The following is an 18,704-nucleotide window of genomic DNA, read 5'->3' as shown; positions in this document are numbered from 1 at the left end:
CTGGCCATCGCTGCTGGTCTGGCCGCCCTGCTGTCCCTCTTGGAATGGCGGTGCAGGCAGACGTGCACATCCAACTGAGGAATGTCCAGGGACTCTTCTTGCATTTGCTCTCATTCTTCACAAATGAGGCTTTTGGAGCCCTTGGCTTTTTGGAGGGAGTATCTGTGCTGGCAATATCGTAAGAAAGCTCCACGATCCCTGCCCTGCATTATTCTGAGGTTGTGACTACGATGGTTTCACTTCCATGATTAGGTCATGTCATATGGCACCGTGGACTTTAAGAAAGGGAAGCTGTTGGGGTGTGTCTGACCTAATCAGGAGAGTGCTTAAGAGAGATTGGGCTCTTCCTGAAAAGAGACTTGAAGTGGGAGAGGGACCGGACGTGGGAGCTCTGTTTTGGACTCTGAAAGTGGAGGGGAACGCATGGTGAGGAGTGTGGATGGCTTCTAAGAGCAACCTTCAGCTGACAGACAGCAAGGAAACCACGACCTCAGTCCTACAGCTGCGAGGAACCAAGTTCTGCCACAACCAGGTGACCTTGGAGTTGAACCCACAGCATCAGGTGAGATCTCTGCCAGCCAAGACCTTGATTTCCGCCTGTGAGACCTTGAACCGAGAACCCAGCAGCATGGGGCCTTGGCGTCCGACCTACAAACTGTCAGCTAATGAGCTTCTGTTGTTTTGAGCAGCAAAGATTTTGGTGATTTGTTACAAAGCAATAGAAATGAATGTGCTGCCCCTTCCCCTGCAAGCAGGGAAGAGGCAGAAAAGACTCCGGTGCTCTCCATCGAAGGCAACAATTCCCAATTCCAGCTAGTGGGTTTTCTTGTTTGAGGCAGGTGGTGGGTGATGGTAGCTGGGTCAAGGAGCCCTGGAGAAACATCTGGCTGCCACTGGGGTCAGCTCCAGTACTATTATTTTCAACTTGGGATTTTAGCCGCAATTCCCAGATAAAACAACAAGACATGTACAACATCCCGCTACCCATGGGAAAGGCAGTGGTCCCCATATCTTTGTCCCTTTGTAACCATTATGTTGACTCAGTGTGACTCCAGGGTGTAATTGTTCAGTGATTTTATTTTTGCTCCTATGACTCCTTCGTTCTGTGGGACTAATTAGTCTCTTGCTCCTGGATGACCATGACTTTTATGATCACCTTCAGGTAATAAAAGGTCTTCTAATCAGTAATTAATACGTCTCGTTCAGAGTAATAGCCCCAACTTTCAACTTGGCTCAAGGTCACAGCTGCCTCTCTTTGCCAGCTGCTGTGCCGGTTACTTGCAGGGTGGAGGGGAGCAGCTGACTTAGTTTTCCTCCAACTTGCTTTGATCCATCAGCTTCCCTTCCCCATGCTCAGCTTTCTTCCCTTTGTGAGACTGGAGGGGAAGAGAGGAAGAGTAATGGAACGTTCCAGGCTTGTCTTTACTGTAGGTAAAAGATCCCTAATACAGGAGGGTGTCTCGAAAGCACCCAGAGAGAAGCCATGAGAGGATCAGCTGTAACCTCCGCCACGCCTAGGAACAAGAGGCCAGCCCCAGACACACATGGAACTTTCCCTTCCCTTCCCTGCTTGCCTTTCTCTATTTTACCCTGGCTCCTCCAGCTTCTCTGGCTTCAACATGCCCCTGTCCATCACGCTGCCTCATTTCCTTCTCCTGCGTCCCCCTCGGGTGGAGATGTTTCTCAATCTTCTGCCTTTGACTTGCTTCTCTTGTTTCCCTGGCTCTGGCTGTGGATTTGCACACCTACTTCGGTGTGGATGACCTCCAAAGCCAGGTTTCCAGCTTGCTTTCTCCTCTGAGCTCTCCTGCCGTGTCCCCGAGTATCTGGTGGAGATCTTGACCTGAAGGTGCACAGTCTCCTACGGTTCCCCGTGTCTCAAGGTCAGGTCATCACTCTCCTGCCCCTATTCCTCCTCCCTCCTCTGTGTTTTTCTTAACCGTCCCACTGCTGTCCACCTGCCCTCGCCGCCACCGATCTTCCGCGGGCCAGTCTTCCTTACTCCCTGCCTCGGAGCCCTTCTGCTCTGCCTTCGCACGAGCTGCGCGTGGGTCTCCTGCTCTCCCTCACGGCTGCTTGGCCATGACACCTGCTGTGCAGAAGTAGTAACCGCTAACATTTCGGCTCATATTTGTCCAGCTTTTTTTTCTGTCACTATATTAAATAAATAAATATGATACATATATTTCCATGAACTAGGATCATACTGGTCATATTGTTCTGTAAACTCATTTTTTTTTCACTTAGCAATGCATTGTGAAAATCTTTCTAGATCATTCCATATTCGTCCACAATATTCTTCAAGTACCATAGTAGTGGAGGATTTTGGGGTTTGCCTTCTATTTTTTCTGACAGAGTCACTATGGCCTTTTCTGCTTCAGTTAATGGTGACCTGAATTCCCAGGGAAGGAAGAGGAAGGTAAAATTATGCTTCACATGTGGTATATGCCACTCCTGGTGCCCCAAATTCATTAGGAACAGGCTGTGGTGTGAGGTAAACCCTGACATCTGACTTTAGAATGAGTGTCTAACAAGTGTTTGTGAACAGGGGAAGGTGACGCGGGAAGGCAGGATGAGATGCAGGGCCTGGCCAGGTTGACAAAAGCTCTCCCCTGGCTCAGCCCAGGGCAGATCAAGGGGACACTTCCCAAAGGGCTCGTGCAACTCCCCTGAAGGCCACCTGCCAGCTTTGGGTCCGTCCCTGCACTGTGGAGAGGCACTGGGTGATCCTTGACAAACACTCCCAGTCTGGGGGGGGGGGTTCCCAGGAAGGGGGACTTCCAGTGATTAAAGGGGACGGTCCCAACAAACCAGGACAGTTGGTCACCCTAATTGGTGGGTCCTACCCTGGGTTCATATTCTTCTCTGAAGGATGCCGATTGATTCCAGAAGGTTCACAGCCACCATCTCACCCCTGCAGGAAACTTTAATATGGTTTCTGAGGGGAGGGGGCTATATTTTCCAGCCAGAATCCTTTTATGTGCAGGAGAAATAAATGTTAATTATTTTTTATACCTCTGTTATTTTGGATTCTCTGTCACGGACAGCCAAACCTAATCCCTACTGTTACAACTATATAAAAGTAATACTAATTAAATTCATTTGCATAAACCTACCAATTTTATTCTTAATTACTGTGATATGCAATAATGAAGTATGTACCCAGAGTGCCATTGTAAGTTTTATTTGATTATAGCACTAAACTTAATTTATAGGTATGCTTGGCTTCCTTCAATAGTTTGTTGATTGCATGGTATAGCCATCCATTGACAACTTAGAATCTAACACAGGAGGACACCTACTCCTTCTGGCATGTGAATGGAGACCCAGGGCACCAGGGCCCACTACTGAATTGGAATAAATAGCAGAATCCCTTTTGAACAAAGTCTGGGGGACAGCACTAACATACACCTCATGGCCAAAGTGCATTTTATCCAGCCTTCACTGCCTGCAGTTGTTTTTAGAGACACGGTGTGACCTTTAGCATATCTGTGAAATAATAAAGCCACTCTTTACATCAAGATTTTGCTGCATTACAGATGCTTGGAGAGGTTTTCACAATTATTATTCTAGTCCTGGTCTGCTCCTCTTCTTCTCTTAAATAATCTGCTTTAGGCATTTAAAGGGTCTACTCATCCCAGGACATGACTATAGCTAATTTGCCGAGAGCCTCTAAATATACCCCAAGCCTGCTTAGGACATCTGCAGGGAAGTTAAATCATTTTAAGTGGAGGAATTAGGCTAATGTTTTCTGCTAGGAGAAAACTCTGGATCTTGGTATTCTGCACAAGGCTTGTAATGGTGGATACAAATTATGCTGCAGAGATACAAAAGAAAAATAAATCCATCTTCTTTTACTAGGAACTTGACACTTTTATTTAGAAAATTTATACTTCTGAATGCTTCTTTCATCCATTACAGATGCATTTCAAATGTGACTCTCTTAGGTTAATAGTCTATGCCTTAAAAACAGATCAGGGTGAAAGTGGGGATTGGGGCCACTTTGAAGTAAGAAAGAAAGAAGAGAGAGGATTTATCTAATGATCAGATGAATCGAAGAGCATAACAAATCCTTTTCTTGCAAAATCAGGGAAATTCAGGTATGCCTGAAAGATTTGGAATAGAGAAATATTTGCTGGCGGATATCCCCAAGGCTTTAACATGGAAACCTAAGTGGAATTCTATATAATGGACCATCACCCACAATGTGTCACTTGTGGTTGTACACATTGTGTGTGTTTTTAAGATGCTCTGCGATTTGTCGGTTTGACATTGAATGGTATTTGCTCTGCACATAGGATAAACTGGTGAGGGGAGGTTATTTGCTGGAGGCAACTTGGGGGAATTCTAGCTAAGGGAATAAAAGGCAGTGCTGAAGAAGATTCTGATTGGTGTCCAAATAAGGTCTACAGTGGGGCTCGTGATGCTGAGAGAGGTTTGGTTTTGAACTAAACAGGCAGTTGCCCTTCCTCATTCACTCCAGGCCCTAGTGAAAGCCAAGTTGTCTACACTATGATTCACCTGTGTTTATGACTGACCAAGTCCATGCACTCTGTTTTCCCGGGAAATAGCGGGGGACTCACAGGGCACCACCCACCTCTGGGTGCAGACACCGTACCTCGCTCTGTGGAGTTAAAATACCAGTAAAGGTCTTTGCACAAAAATGAAACCTGTCCTCGCTAATCTTACTGCTCTTGTTCTTCTCCGCTATTAACCCTTTTTTTGAATCTTAGTCTCCCGACCTGGAACATTCTGGAAAGGCATCTGGTACTTGATTTCTTCACATTACCAAACCACTGTGAGAAGGGGTACGTGAAGTCTCAACCAGTTGCTCCTGGCTTTTCAGCAGTGAGATCTGATTAGCCTCCTAAATGTATGCATGGCCCATGGGTAAGACTCCAGCCCTGCTGTGGCAGACTTGAGCCCGCTTAGGGTAAATGTTAGCTCATCTATAAAATAGTGATTTAGAAAGATTGTGGACCACTCGCTGAGTCCTTTGTCATTGTGAATAAGCGTCATGTTCTCCCTCCATGCCAGGTAGCATTATTATTTTTCTTAACATCTAGCTGGGGAAGGATGGTGCCAGGGAAGTTTCCATCTTGCTCTCACAGAGGGCACCCCAGTGTGACAATGAGCTCATTCTTCCAGAGAGGGCCTATCTTAGCATTGGTTTCCTGATTGTGATTCATGGTCCTGAATCTCTGTGACCCTGTGGTACTCCTTCTGGCTGGATTTCTCTACTCGGCTAATTTAGAATGCAGAATTTCATCTTCAGAGAAAGTTCAACATTTATTGTCCTTTACACACCCTCCCCAGGGTGACTGTAGGAGGGCAGGCAAGCAGGCTTCAGTGACTAGAGCCTGTTTGCACAGCTACTGTGAAGAAAAGTAAAATGTGTTTATCCAAAGAAGAGCCAAAAATGTGCAACATCCCCCAGCCCCCACCCTCTCCTACAAGAGCTCTATCAGAAAAAGTGAAGTTCGTATTACCCTTAGAAAGATCTTAAATGTTTTGTTTTGTTTGTGGTTTCTCATTTCCTGAGACTTTGGGAAAGTTTGACCTGGCTTTTTTTTTTTTTCCTTCCCTTTTTAATATATTTTATTGGAAGGGGAGAAGGTGATGCTTTTGTCACTAAGCAACATGAATAGAGAAGGGAGCCCATGGTTGTTTGTTGTATAAACAGTGCAATAATGAAGATAAAGAACTGAAATCCTGACCTTTTTCTGTTCCTTCATAAACCAGCCTGAAATGCCAGTGCGGTATCTGAACATGTTAATATAAAGGGAGAGACACCATTCACACCCTGAACCACGACCTTCACGAGCATGGGGAAGAATGCGAGTGTACTAGTTGTTTTATGAGAATGGCCAACATAATTTTTATTGGTAGGCTGGAGGCACAATATACGCCTAATCTCTACTTTGGGTATTTATTCCACGATTTTTTTCTCTGGCTCAATTTCAAAAGAATGCTTGACCAACCATTCTGTGTCTGTAATTGAAAATTTTGTCTGGCGTTGTTTTTCAGTATAGGGAGACACTTAAAGACTGAGGGATATGAGGGCCTGTTTTCTTATCTAACAGATGAAGAAAGAGAGAGGTTAATTGGTTTGCCCAAGGTCACCACACTGAACAAGCTCTGGGATTCTGTCACTAGAATTCATTAGTATTGTTCTACAGAACTGGGGGAGCCTAAATAATGAATTTCCCACGGTAAAGTTTCTTCTCTGAAATGGGTGGTAAACGTGGATAAGAAGGAAAAATAAAAAAGCGTTAGTCTGTTTTCATTCCAGAAATATTTACTGAGCAGCCTGGTAACTAGTAGAAATAGGATCTTTCGAGTTCTTCGCGTGGCCTTGGGGGAGAGGACTTCTCTCCTCTCAACACATGGTCATTTTCATTCACTCGTTCGTGAAGTCGGTCATATTCACCCAACGTTCACTGAGCACATCCCATGTGCTAGGTACTGACCTGGCACCTGAGAATACAGGGATTCTGAATAGTTTAGCCTCGGTGGCCGGGAGCTCAAAACCTAGCGAAGGAAGGACAGATCACTCCGATTTGATATGCAACATTCGAACAAAGTGCAAGTTGTTCTGAAGTGTAAAAACTGTGTTTCTAATGCTGTGCCAGAATGGGATGGTGGTTTGGGAATGGCTTCTGGAAGAGGTGACCTGACATGGGTCTTATGGGAAGGAGTGAGCGATGGGGATGTTGAAAGCATAGGGTAGAAAAGGCCTTCCAGGCTGAGAGTTCAGCATACACAAGACTGCCTGGTAAGAAATACTGTACGTGTGTGGATATGTGGTTGATGTTGGTGTGACAGCCTGAGGAGGCTGGTTGTGGACCTCATGCAGGAATTCTGGTTGAAGAAAACTCCGTCTCTACATTCCAGTGATTGCCAAGGGGGTAAAGGGATAGTGGAGAGTCGTAGACTGGCCCTTAAATCCTCCACTCGAGAGTGGCAATTGTTCTTGCTCACATCTCAAGTCGCCTGGCCATGCCTACCTTGCAAGGGGACAGGGAAGCACAATCCTCCTAGTTGTCAGAAGGAGGAGAAATAGAATGGCTGTAATTACCACAGCAACTGAACTACTAGTCGGATATTATAAGAATAACTCAAAATTTAAAGCTATTCTATTCGATGGGTGTTACCTATTTCTTAAATCTAGTCTATAAATAACTCCCCCCACAAAAAGTAATCTCAACTAGTTCCTTGGGTCATATTCCCAAGTAATTTATTTTGGAAGTCACACAAGAAAGCAGTCCTATTCAGAATGAAACATTCTTTTGATGTGACTATTTTGCCTGAGGTGACCGTGTTTTACCTAGTGTGTAAACTGTGTGTGTTCATACTATTTTATTAGAACTTTGGGACCATGCTGTCCCATTTTCCCTGCATTTACAAAAGGTGTCAGTGAAACTCCTAGGTCATCTGTAATGGAAGATGGGGGTGTAGTGATAACTACATATATGCTAGGGGTACTTAATATTGCCCAATATTTATGAGCAACTATGCTAAGCCCATCACTTCCCTCAGAAACTTAAAAATTTACCCTCTGGGGGTACCTGGGTGGCACAGTGGTTAAGCGTCTGCCTTCGGCTCAGGGCGTGATCCCAGCGTTATGGGATCGAGCCCCACATCAGGCTCCTCCGCTATGAGCCTGCTTCTTCCTCTCCCACTCCCCCTGCTTGTGTTCCCTCTCTCGCTGGCTGTCTCTATCTCTGTCAAATAAATAAATAAAATCTTTAAAAAAAAATTTACACTCTGTATCAAGTGGGGTAGTTGCAACCTGAAGGCTCAGCTTACACTGTAACGTCCCCTTAAAGAATTGCTTCTTCCAAAGAATGTTTTGGTGTAATGCCATACCCACTAGCAGAAGTAGGCTATTGTGAAATGTAGCCTCATGTAACATTATGAATCTGCTACAAGAATGTTGTCCTACTTAGAAGGACCCCTCCTACTTCCTGGGGAGAAAGTTGTACTTCCCCTAAGCAGTAGTTTGTTTTTAATGTCATGGACACTGTGAATCACCCTTTTGTCATTAACTCTTGGGGACCGTAACATCTACCTTGCAGGCCAACAGTTGCAAGGGAAGAGTTCATTATGGAATGTATGCTGTCACTATCCCTGGTTCCATTTACATTACTCTCTTTGTCTTCTTTCTTCTGTTCTTCCTTCTTTTAATTTCTGTGGCTCTGTATTTTATATTTTTTCTTTAAATCCTTTCTGGAAAAAGGTGGAGCATAAATATGAAACATAAGGGGAAAGAAAAATCTTCGTATTTTTTATAATTAATCTCTTCTGCTCTGGAACCTCCATTTTTGCTGGTGGCAAAAACACAAGCAGCTCAATTAAAAATAATAGCCTCTTTTAGTTACAAATAATATTTCTCTGGTAAATAATTTGTATTTCAAAGTACCCGTTTACTGTGAGGGATATTTCTCTCATCTTAAGTGATTTCTGTTTATCCCCTGTCTTTTCTCAGAGGGTATCTAGGAACAGGGGCAGCAGGTGGGAGTGGCTGGGAGTAGGTGTTTACTTTTATTTTGGTATGCATATGTATATGTGTGTAGGGGGGTAGGTGCATATTATCACTGAGATAGGGGCATATTATCACTGAGAATAATCCAGGACACAGATGGCTGGCTGAGTTCATTGTTCAACAAATTCTAATGAGGCCTCATTATCTTGATTTATGAGCTAATATAATTTTGATTACCTTGGGGGTTTACCAATGGAAGAAAGAGGCAGCCATCTTTGTAGTATTCCAGTGCCCTTTGAAGAGTACCAGGGCTTCTCCAGCTTCCAAATAGATCCCCCTTTCTCTACCTATTTAGCTCCCATTTTCAGGTCACTGATCCATATTTCAAAGCTTAAAATAAATGTGTTCATGAAAATTGTTTTAAAAAATAAAAATGCTTTAGGGTAACACACATTAACAAGAAGTTGGCACAGCAAGACATTACTTCCTGGAGAAAACTGACCAGTGGATGGCATTTAGTATAGCTAAGGGGGCGGTGGGGACCTGAGTGTCCGGGTGAGCCTGGACCCAGGCTTTGGTGGGGAGGGACTGCAGCTCCTCCACAGCCAGAGGTCAGAATTACTTAGCTGAAAAGGGACAGTTTGATAAAAAGAAGGAAGGATATGGAAGAGTTGCCAATTTCGTTGAGGTTCTGAGGATAGTGACAGATCCTCGGGGTTGCTTTTTAGGTAAAATTGGAAGGCTTTTTGGAGTAAATGTGTCTCCCCTGAGACAAAGAGAAGAAGGGTTGTTATACCGAGGAATATATCACTGTTGGAATACCACAACTCTTGGGTGCATCCAAGCTCCATCATGTTCTCGGAGGAACCATACTGCTTTCAGTTTCAGCTCCAATCTGAGCAAGGCTCAGGAGTAAAATAGATGCGAGGAGCTCCATAGAAGCAGGATCGAATACCTCTGGTCTTTTGGCAAGTTGTTTCCATCCAATCATAGCAAGTACCATGTCACAAACCATCATACGACAAGACATTCTGTAAGGAGTTTGCTCATTATTTACTAAGCATGTCAAAGTGTTGGCTCCCTCTAGGGCTCTTGGGGGAGCACATATTTGCCAGAATACTTCCATGAGAAATATAAGCAAAAAATAAATTTGCTACTCATTTTCAGGACCGTGACTGAGAGCACATATTTGATCTGCTGCCTCTCCTACTGAGTCTTCTGGGTACAGAGAAAATACTGGTAAGAAGTAAACGTAACATCAGGGATCCCAGCCTGGGTGCCTTCTCTGAACTGTGCATCTCCCTAAAGTACACATATGGTCTCCTCTCCTTTGTGTTTTCCAATGAATGACTTAAATCCCCACATACCATAGCAGTAGGAAGCCTAACATCTTCCTCTTGAACTTTTCTCCCCTGAGCCTGAATTGTGAGAAATTTCTGGGAGCCTTGGACAGATTGCCTTTCACTCTCACTGTGACATAGAGTTGCCGTCGAAAGCTTATCCTCTGCAGGATGACTGGTGGGATGCCGGTCCATTTTGCAGTGAAGTCCTGGTGGCACAGATCCCTTGTAGGTCCGTGGCCCCATTATCGTCCAAGCGGGGCCAAGGCCCCTCTACCTTCAGCTCTCCAGGTTGTAATTCTCCCTGTTGGGCTCATTTGTTAACCAACTCCCAGAGTGCCAGCTGTCTTCGATGCACTAGTCAGGGCTGATTTGAGCATCTCCCCTTGCCCACATGGACCCATAGTCTTCTTTGCCTCTCTCAGGGCCTTCCCTAAACAGGAAGTTCAAGGTTCTGCGGTTGCAACTGTGCCTGAGGCAGACCTCACAGCTTCTTGGTGTAATCTAGTGAGTAGATGGGAGCCTAAGGCAGGGTAAGCTGAGGAATGCTGATGTGGAAGGGATGGGCAAGAGAAGACGAACCTCCAGATACGACTGAAATGGGGTGTAGGGGAAAATTCAAGAAGTAGAGGAGGTAGGAAACAAATTAAGAGAAGATGGTCTATCTAAAGGGAATATTGTGCTTTAAAAAGGAGGGATGGTCAACACTGGTAAACACCACAGAGGGCTGAAGATAAGGATGAACACATACCTGTTGCATTTAGCAGTAAGGAGGTCATCGATAGAGCCCTGGTGAGAATAGATCGCGGGGAGTCACGGACGTGGCTGCGGAGCGTGTGGGAGGTGAGGAGGCAGACACACAACCAGTATTGATGAGTCCTCAGGTTTTCTGTGGAACGGGGGCTAGAAATAGAGTGAATGATACGAAGAGATTTTGTTTGTTGTTTGCTCCTTAAAATGGGCGTGTCTGCAGGGTTTCCAGGGCTGACAGAAGGGAGTCAGGTGTGAGGTACAGATGCTGGAGACGGGATAATCGGTACAGAGGGCCCTCCCCGTCCCCAGAGAAGGCAGCCGCAACTGGGAATGGGTGGGCAAGGTGGAGATACACTTGTGGTGCAGGAAGCATGTCTTTTTTTGTAACAGGAAGGAAGAAGAAGAAGGTGGATGCCGGTCAGGTGAGGTGGTATATTGGGTGTGTGGACACCGAGGCCGTTTTAATACTTGAGCAAACAGGAGACAGATTCTGTGCTGAGACAGAGGGCTGGGTGCAGGCAGGTGATGGATAGGTGTCCCTAGGAGACACCCACACGGCCAGTTTGGACCCAAATCCTGTGGCCTTTTGGGGATCTTTCTCCAGTGAGTCCAGTTCTCCTCGGAATGTGGGGTGGTCTTTTCTGGGGCTTAGCTTCAAATGCATGAGATGAATTCCAAACCTCATGTGTGGTCTCTGACTCTCCCACGTCACGCACACACGTGATAAACACTTCGCACTTTTTACTTAGTAAATTCAGCTCAAAAGCTGTTTCTAGGACATCTACAGTGAACAAGGCTTTGGGTTACGAAAAGGAGTTACTGGTATTTCTACCTTCGAGGATCTTGTCCGCTAGTGATGTGAAATGCATTTCAAAGGGCAGCTGACCTTAGAATTGACTTTTCGATTATCTGCTTTCTTTGAATATCTAGTCCATGACTCCTTTCAACAAATATAAATGATAAGTAATAGCTTCTTTGGGAATACTGTGCTCTGTTAAGATGAACAAATTAGGACAAAATTAATTTAGTGAATTTATATAATAATTAATAGCAGAAGTTCCCTGCTAATGTAGTGCTTTGGCTTTCAAATGCTTTATATTTAATGTTGCTCTTTAGAGCTTACGGGATATTTTCAGATACATTATTTTAATATTTTAATTTATGTATCTCTTAATAAGTTCAATATTCATCCTTAAAGTGAATTCTTAACACTTCCCATTGGAAGAAAAGGAAAGGTTTAAAAAGCTAACATTTATTTTATGCCACACAGGTTGCAGGCATCTTACATATGTTATTTAATCTTTACAAACCTCCATGATGCTGATATTAGCCCCATTTGACAGATATGTAAAAGCTCAGATCTTGACTAAGGTCATTTAGTTGGAGGATATCTGAAATTCAAACTCAGGTCTGCTGATGGTTAGAAGTCTCAGCCCAGGTGGTGGCCAGGTGGCCCCTGGCGTCTAGTCTGGCGCCCTCCCCTGCCCTTTCCGCACTGTGACTCCGCGTTGACCATGACCGGCATCCCTCTGAGCGTTACCTATGCTGGTCTGCTGGAGTCTACAGCACTCTCGGGGAACATCTCGTGGGTCTGACCTCAGGGAGCAAGTCAGCCTCTGGGCGAATTGGGCTCACTGGCTCGTGATGTTTACGACATTGGCTACTTGCTGCCTTTCTGTGCTTGACGGACACTAGTATTCATGTTTCCTCCATTTCTTACAAAACTTACAAGGGAGTCAAGGGGGGAACAAAGCAACAAACGAGAGAGGTTTGTTAAGGGCTGGGGCAATATGGACAGATTGTGGCCAATTTGAGGATGAGTCCCAGAAGTGATGAATGATCTGAAGGACAGATTCATGAGGGGAAATGTAACAGCAACAACAATACTAACAATAAACAAATAAAAGCCAAATCTCAACTACATAGTTCTTGGCCAGGCCAGGGAGTGAATATGATTCTCTCTGAGGGTCAGTGTCCCCTCAGGGCCCCCTGGTTGCACTGTGTCTTGGATATTTCTAGCACTCTTCTTTGAAACCAAACTTAACTCTCTTCTGCCCCACTTCCTCTTTCTTTCATGATGAACAACAATCAAATTCCCTACCGTTTCAGTGATATATCAGTTATCCAGGAAAATTTGCATTTTAAATGAGCACCTCCTCTCTCCATTGTGAAAGAATTAAAGCCTCGACCCTGAAAACCAGTTTCAAAGGGGAAGCTGTCTTGATTCCTCTCATGCTGATTCTCTTAAAGACAAATTGTAGCCTCTGAGGTTTTGTTTACTGAATTAGTATCACTTGAAAAAACCCAAAAACCAAAACAAACAAACAAACAAAAAAAGGCTGCAAGATATTTATCATTCCCCAAGATACCAACTTCCAGTATACTCTAGTGGCTCTTTGTTAACAGGTAGTGTATCTGTTAAGCAGAGCTCATTTTTAATGTATTTGCTTGAATCACTTCCCTCCAGGAGCTAGAATAAGCCCATTCCAATCAGTTCATGCATTTAAGAGGAATACTATGCGTTAAGAAAAAACTACATAATTTAGTAGTTTTATTAGTTCAGATATTGCCCCTACCTCTGAGTTGACAATTTGCTTTACATAGAATAAATGTTACTATGGAAGCAAATGTTGCATTGGGACAAAACACACATTGAAGTATCTACAGTATACTTTCAGGGCTCTTGGCTTTACATAAGAGGACAAATTCTTCTTGACTTAAGTCAGAGTGGAATTGGTTCGATGATGTTGGGGATCTCTTACAATCAATGGAAAGACTCAAGAACTAAATGCCAGGAACTAAGGGAAGCTGGGGAGCTGGAACCACAGCCAAGGCCATGCCCAGTGCAAGCCAGGTAGGCTCCCTCTGCCTCACCACTGCCATTCCACCCACTGGCGCTGCCCTGAAGCCCCACCAAAACCGTGCCTGTGGCCCCTGCCCCTGCCTGAGCTGCTGCTTCCCTGCTCCATTCTGATCACTGACTTCAATTTTAAAACTCAGTTGGCCAAGCTCAGGCCACAGGCTCGTATCATGTGGCTAGGAGGTGGAGAAAGGGGAAATTTGCCCCTGCTAGTTTTAAAGTGCGAGCTAGTCCTGTTTCTCATCAACACGTAACTGGGGAGTTCCCCAGATACACAAAGGGGTCTTCTTAATGCTGGATATCTAAAAATACACAGAAACTTAAATTTAACTCAAGCTGAAAACTCAGCACCCTTGAAGGTAAAATTCTCAAGCAAGTGCAAATAAAATTGGGCTTGTTTAAATAATTAATCCATATTTCAACTTCCTTTATGCTATGGAGATGAGCCTGAATATCTGCCTCTATGTACTTTGGGGGCACTCTGATCGTCTTCCCAAGGGAGGCAGCTCCATAAGATATAGGGGTTCATGTGCAGTAGGGTACATAGTTAGGGAAAGAGCAAGCAGGCTGTCCTGAGATCAAATTCTTGCATTTAAATTTTTTCCTCTAGAAAATTATGCAAAATAATGAATAATGTTATATAGGATACAGTAAAGATCTGGATTGAAACATACAGAGCACGATTCCTTTATGATAATAGAAATTTTTTTTTTCTGTTACAATAGAGAGGCACATTGGAACATATATACCTGGATACATGATTTTAAAAACAAATCAATGAAATTCAATAAGGATCTTTATGATGAGGTTTTGCTCTTCAGACTAAATCATATAAATAAATATTACACACACATTTGATGCCTAATTCAGTTTATTCTAGAGCATGATGCATATGTCACACATTAATATATAATGTATACAATATAATCATCATAATAAACAACATATAACTATACATTACACATAATGTATGAGCTATATCCTATACATGGCATAGTATAACATATAGTTTATCTTATTTCTCCTTTTGCTCGGCTTGTCTCTTTACCCTTTATGATTTGTTTGCACATTTTGAAACTCACTAAGTGCTAGTCTAATAGAATAAGTATTATTACTTAAGCAGGTGATTGGAGAGAAGGTTACAGTAGTATTTTTGATGATTTCATTGAGGTCTCTTCTTGTAATCGTGTTCACTGTTTCTGCCAGTGTAATGGGGAAATTGAAAGTTGGCTGGATATCATTTTAAGCTACTATTCATTCTCATTTCTCCATTTTATTTTTATAAGACAATTTCATTGGCTAGTGCAAAATATCAGACACATTTAATTAAACCATCAATGAGTGGCCAGTGTTAAGTACAATAGGAAGCAGAAGAGGAGAATTGAAAGGTTTTCAAAAAAGCAGAAATAATAGGAGAATGGGCAGGAAAAGAAATGGGCGAATGACACAGGAAAGTCTAATGAAGTGCGTGATAAACCAGGTGTGGGAGAAGAAAACCTTGCTCCCTATGCCTTTGCTAGCCCATCCAGCTGTGCTCTCTGGGAAGCCACTCTCTAATCTGGGCCTATTAGTTTGGGTAGTGAAAATGGCTGCTATGCACTTAGGAACAAGCATGCACACATATTGCTTTTTTTTTAAAATTTATTTTAAATAAGGACGTCATTCTCTGTTCTGTTAGTGGGGATGGTTTCTACCCACCCATCTGTATAGGGTAGGGATTCAAAATTCCGCCTTATACCATGTGTACTTGCAGTGAAGCACTTCGTAAGTTCGAGCCAACATCACATTCCACAGAGCTTAAGGAAACCAATGCAGTGCAGAATCTGGCCTCCCAGGGTGTGGACGCATCTACTTACGCACTTGGATTCCCTTCTTGCATAAATCACACACAGGAGAAGGCATGATTATGCAACACTCACAATTAAGGGCTGTGGAATTGGAGAGACCTGGGGAAAATCACAGCCCCACAATGTGCTAGATATGTGCCCACGAGCAAATTGTCCCAACTCTCCAAAGCCCTGTACACTGATCTGCAGTGTGGAGAGTCACCATACTCACTTCCCAGGGCTGTTGGCAAGAGTGCATGAGTAAAAAGCTCTCGGGACGCTGCCTGGCATGCGCTACTTATTATCATCAGAATACAGCTGTTAATTCTTCTGTGCTTTATAGTTCTGTAACAACTTCCACATATTTTTTCTCATTTCATCCTCATACCACCTATGTTGTTGATATTTTTAGTATTATTCTTTTATACATTTTATAAAAATTCTTTAAGCTCACAAGTATTGAAATTGATTGCAGTCCCTTAGGCTAGCAACCAGTGGGACTGAAGTTTTAACTCAGGTATTCATATTTTAAGACATTTTTCTGGACTCTTGTCAACCAATTTTTTTTTGTATCCTGCTCCATCAGAATACTCCTTTTGTCTAATTCATCCTTTAAACATACATGTTCAGATGTTCCTATTGTCTGTGCTGTAGTAGGTTAATGTGACTATTTTTTTTTTTTTGGTGTCTCAATTATGATTTCACATTTCTTGTGGGTATACACCGAAACATTTGAATTAAAATAGAACTACAATTCTTGTTTAATAATGGAGTGTCTGAAGATGAGGTGTTTCTTTTTTTATGCCATTTTGATGTACAATTGAAGCACAAGAAACTGCATATGTATAAAGTGTAAATTTGATGAATTTTGACATATGTATAGCTCATGGACCCATCAGCACAGCCAAGATAAGGAACATTTTCGTTGCCCCCCAGAGATTCCTGGTGCCCCTCAAAACCTTTTCCTTTTGCCTCCTCTCACCCCTTCCCCACCTTTAAGCAACCACTGATCTGCTTTATATCACTACAGATAAGTTTGTAGTTTCTAGAATTTTCTATAAGTGAATCATACAATATTACCCTATACTCAGGACATATGTCAGTAATCTGTTCCCCACCTTTAAGCGACCATTTCCCCACCTTTAAGCAACCACTGATCTGCTTTATATCACTACAGATAAGTTTGTCGTTTCTAGAATTTTCTATAAGTGAATCATACAATATTACCCTATACTCAGGACATATGTCAGTAATCTGTTCCTTCTTGTGGTATAGTTTACCACTTCAGGAATGTACTCCGATTGTTTATGCATTGAGCTATTGATGGACATTTGACGTTTCTGGTTTGGGTTATCACAAAGAAAGCTACTATGAACATTGGTCTACAAGTCTTTGTGTGATTATATGATTATAGTTCTCAACCTAGGAGGTGGATGGCTAGGTTAAACGGTTGGGTAGGTGTATGTTTAACTATGTAAGAAACTGCTTAAACGGTTTTCCAAAGTGGTTTTACCATTTTACATTCCTGCCAGCAGTATGTGACAGTTTCAGTTTCTCCACATTTTTGCCAACACTTTGCGGGTCAGTCTTTAATTTTAGCCGTTTGAGTACCTACTGGTACCCAGCGGTATCTCCTTGTGGTTTTAATTTGCATTTCCCTGATGACTAATGAGTATCTCTTCATGTACCTCAATGCCATCTGTATATCTTTGTTTTGCTTGTTCAAATTGGGTTGTTTGACTTATTATTGAATTATAAGAGTTTTTCTAAAGTCCAGCTACAAGTTTTATATCGAATATGTTTTGCGAATGATTTTCTCCCAGTCTACAACATGCTTTTTATTTTCATGATGGTCAGGCATAGGAATTATCACCCTGAGTTTTTTAAATCTCAGGACACCCCCTTCTTTGTCTTGGATCTCATTGCCAACTGCCTGTGTAGACAGTGCTCCTTGCTCATTGCCTTTAGTACACAAGCTCTGCTTCTTAGACTGGACTTCCTCTCAGTCCTTGCAGTGGTCATTCTTCTGATTCTGTGTTTGGTCCCCTTACTGTCCAACCATAAGATGTGTTTTTAGCTCACAGAATTGTAGACTCTGGTGGAGTAATTGCTCACAGAATTGTAGACTTTGGTGGAGTAATTGCATTCATTAGAACCCTTAGCACATTCAAGCAAAATATAGCTACATAGGGACAAAACCAAATATTGACTAGTTCATGACATTGGTGAAGAATCTAGTCATTCATGCTTGTTTATTAAACAGCCACTATATGTAAGGGCCTTCTCTATGACTCTAATGGTCACGAAAGGGGTTCTAAACAGCTGACTACAGATTTCTGGAAGACTGACGCCATATGCTAATTCCATGACATTGACAGAGGCTAGGTGAGGGTGGTTATAAAAATGTAAGTGCTCCTCTTAGATATGGTGGCCCTACAGTTTAGTTCAGGAGACTTTCCAAGACTTTCCAAGATGGATGACATCACCATTCAACTGAGCTGTTTACCACGAATCTGGGGCTTTTTGCTCCTCCACTGAGAATACAAATGGATTTCTTTCTATGACCTTTACACATTTCAATGCTCTATTTGCTTTCTGAATTCACATAATTATTAAAGGGAGATTGTTTATAATGGTTAAAGAATATCAAGCTGCTGATTATTTTGTGTCAAATTGCCTTGAGTCCTGATTATAGACTATGGAATCTCAAATGATGAGACTCTATCTCAGTTCTGGTTAAGCTTAACTGCAGATTTAGTTAGTACTTAGGTCCATCCATTCCCCACGTCCACAAATTTCTCAGAAGTTACTGCATAGGCTTGTTCCTCCCACCTCCACCCTACTGAATATTAATTCTAGAATATCAATTTTAAATGCAGCAGTTGCCTCTTCAGGATAGATCCTTGGCCCATTTTCTCAGGGGTGGGAAAATTTGAAAAAAATAACTGAGAAGGATCAACTCCCTCTTTGTTGCCTTTACAGCCTGTCTTGGCAATCACTGCTCCTGGAAGGCACTTGGCTGGTCCTGGCAGGGACAAGTTCCTCCTTGTTTTTTGGATAGCCTGTAGCCGGGGACAGTCATCTGTGGCCTTTTCTCGAGTCATGGACTGACATGCTCACACTTGGCTTTCTTTTTGTACAGAGTTAAATAGTCAATTGTTCCTTGCCATCTGGACACTGCTCACTAGCAAATTATGGAACAAATTTTCTATTTTTAGTTTCTTATTTAGGGGGAAAAAACCACATAAGGCACCATTATAATCAAGTATAGTTTCTTTTTCTCTGTTCTTTCTGCCTTCAACCCTCCTTTGTAGATGGCTGTTATATGGTAGAATCAAGGTGAACTCTTAGTTCATTCTATAGAAATTAGCTGGTTTCCATTACAACTTAAGCTGAGCATTTTATGGTGAATTTCAGGTTCTTATACAGGTCTTTCTAAG

At 42.8% G+C, this 18,704-nt stretch overlaps 1 long non-coding RNA gene across 1 annotated transcript in view; it reads left to right on the top strand.

Annotated features, from left to right (window-relative positions):
• Window positions 1-252: 252 nt before the first annotated feature.
• LOC130542199 (uncharacterized) overlaps window positions 253-18,704 on the top strand; it is a 29,774-nt gene continuing 11,322 nt past the window's right edge. Inside the window, exon 1 of the long non-coding RNA XR_008956574.1 lies at window positions 253-562. This is a non-coding gene — a long non-coding RNA (uncharacterized LOC130542199). The remainder of the gene's footprint in view (window positions 563-18,704) is intronic.

This window comes from Ursus arctos, unplaced genomic scaffold, assembly GCF_023065955.2.
Source record: "Ursus arctos isolate Adak ecotype North America unplaced genomic scaffold, UrsArc2.0 scaffold_30, whole genome shotgun sequence".
Taxonomy (NCBI): Eukaryota; Metazoa; Chordata; class Mammalia; order Carnivora; family Ursidae; genus Ursus; species Ursus arctos.
This window is presented reverse-complemented; position numbering and strand designations above follow the sequence as displayed.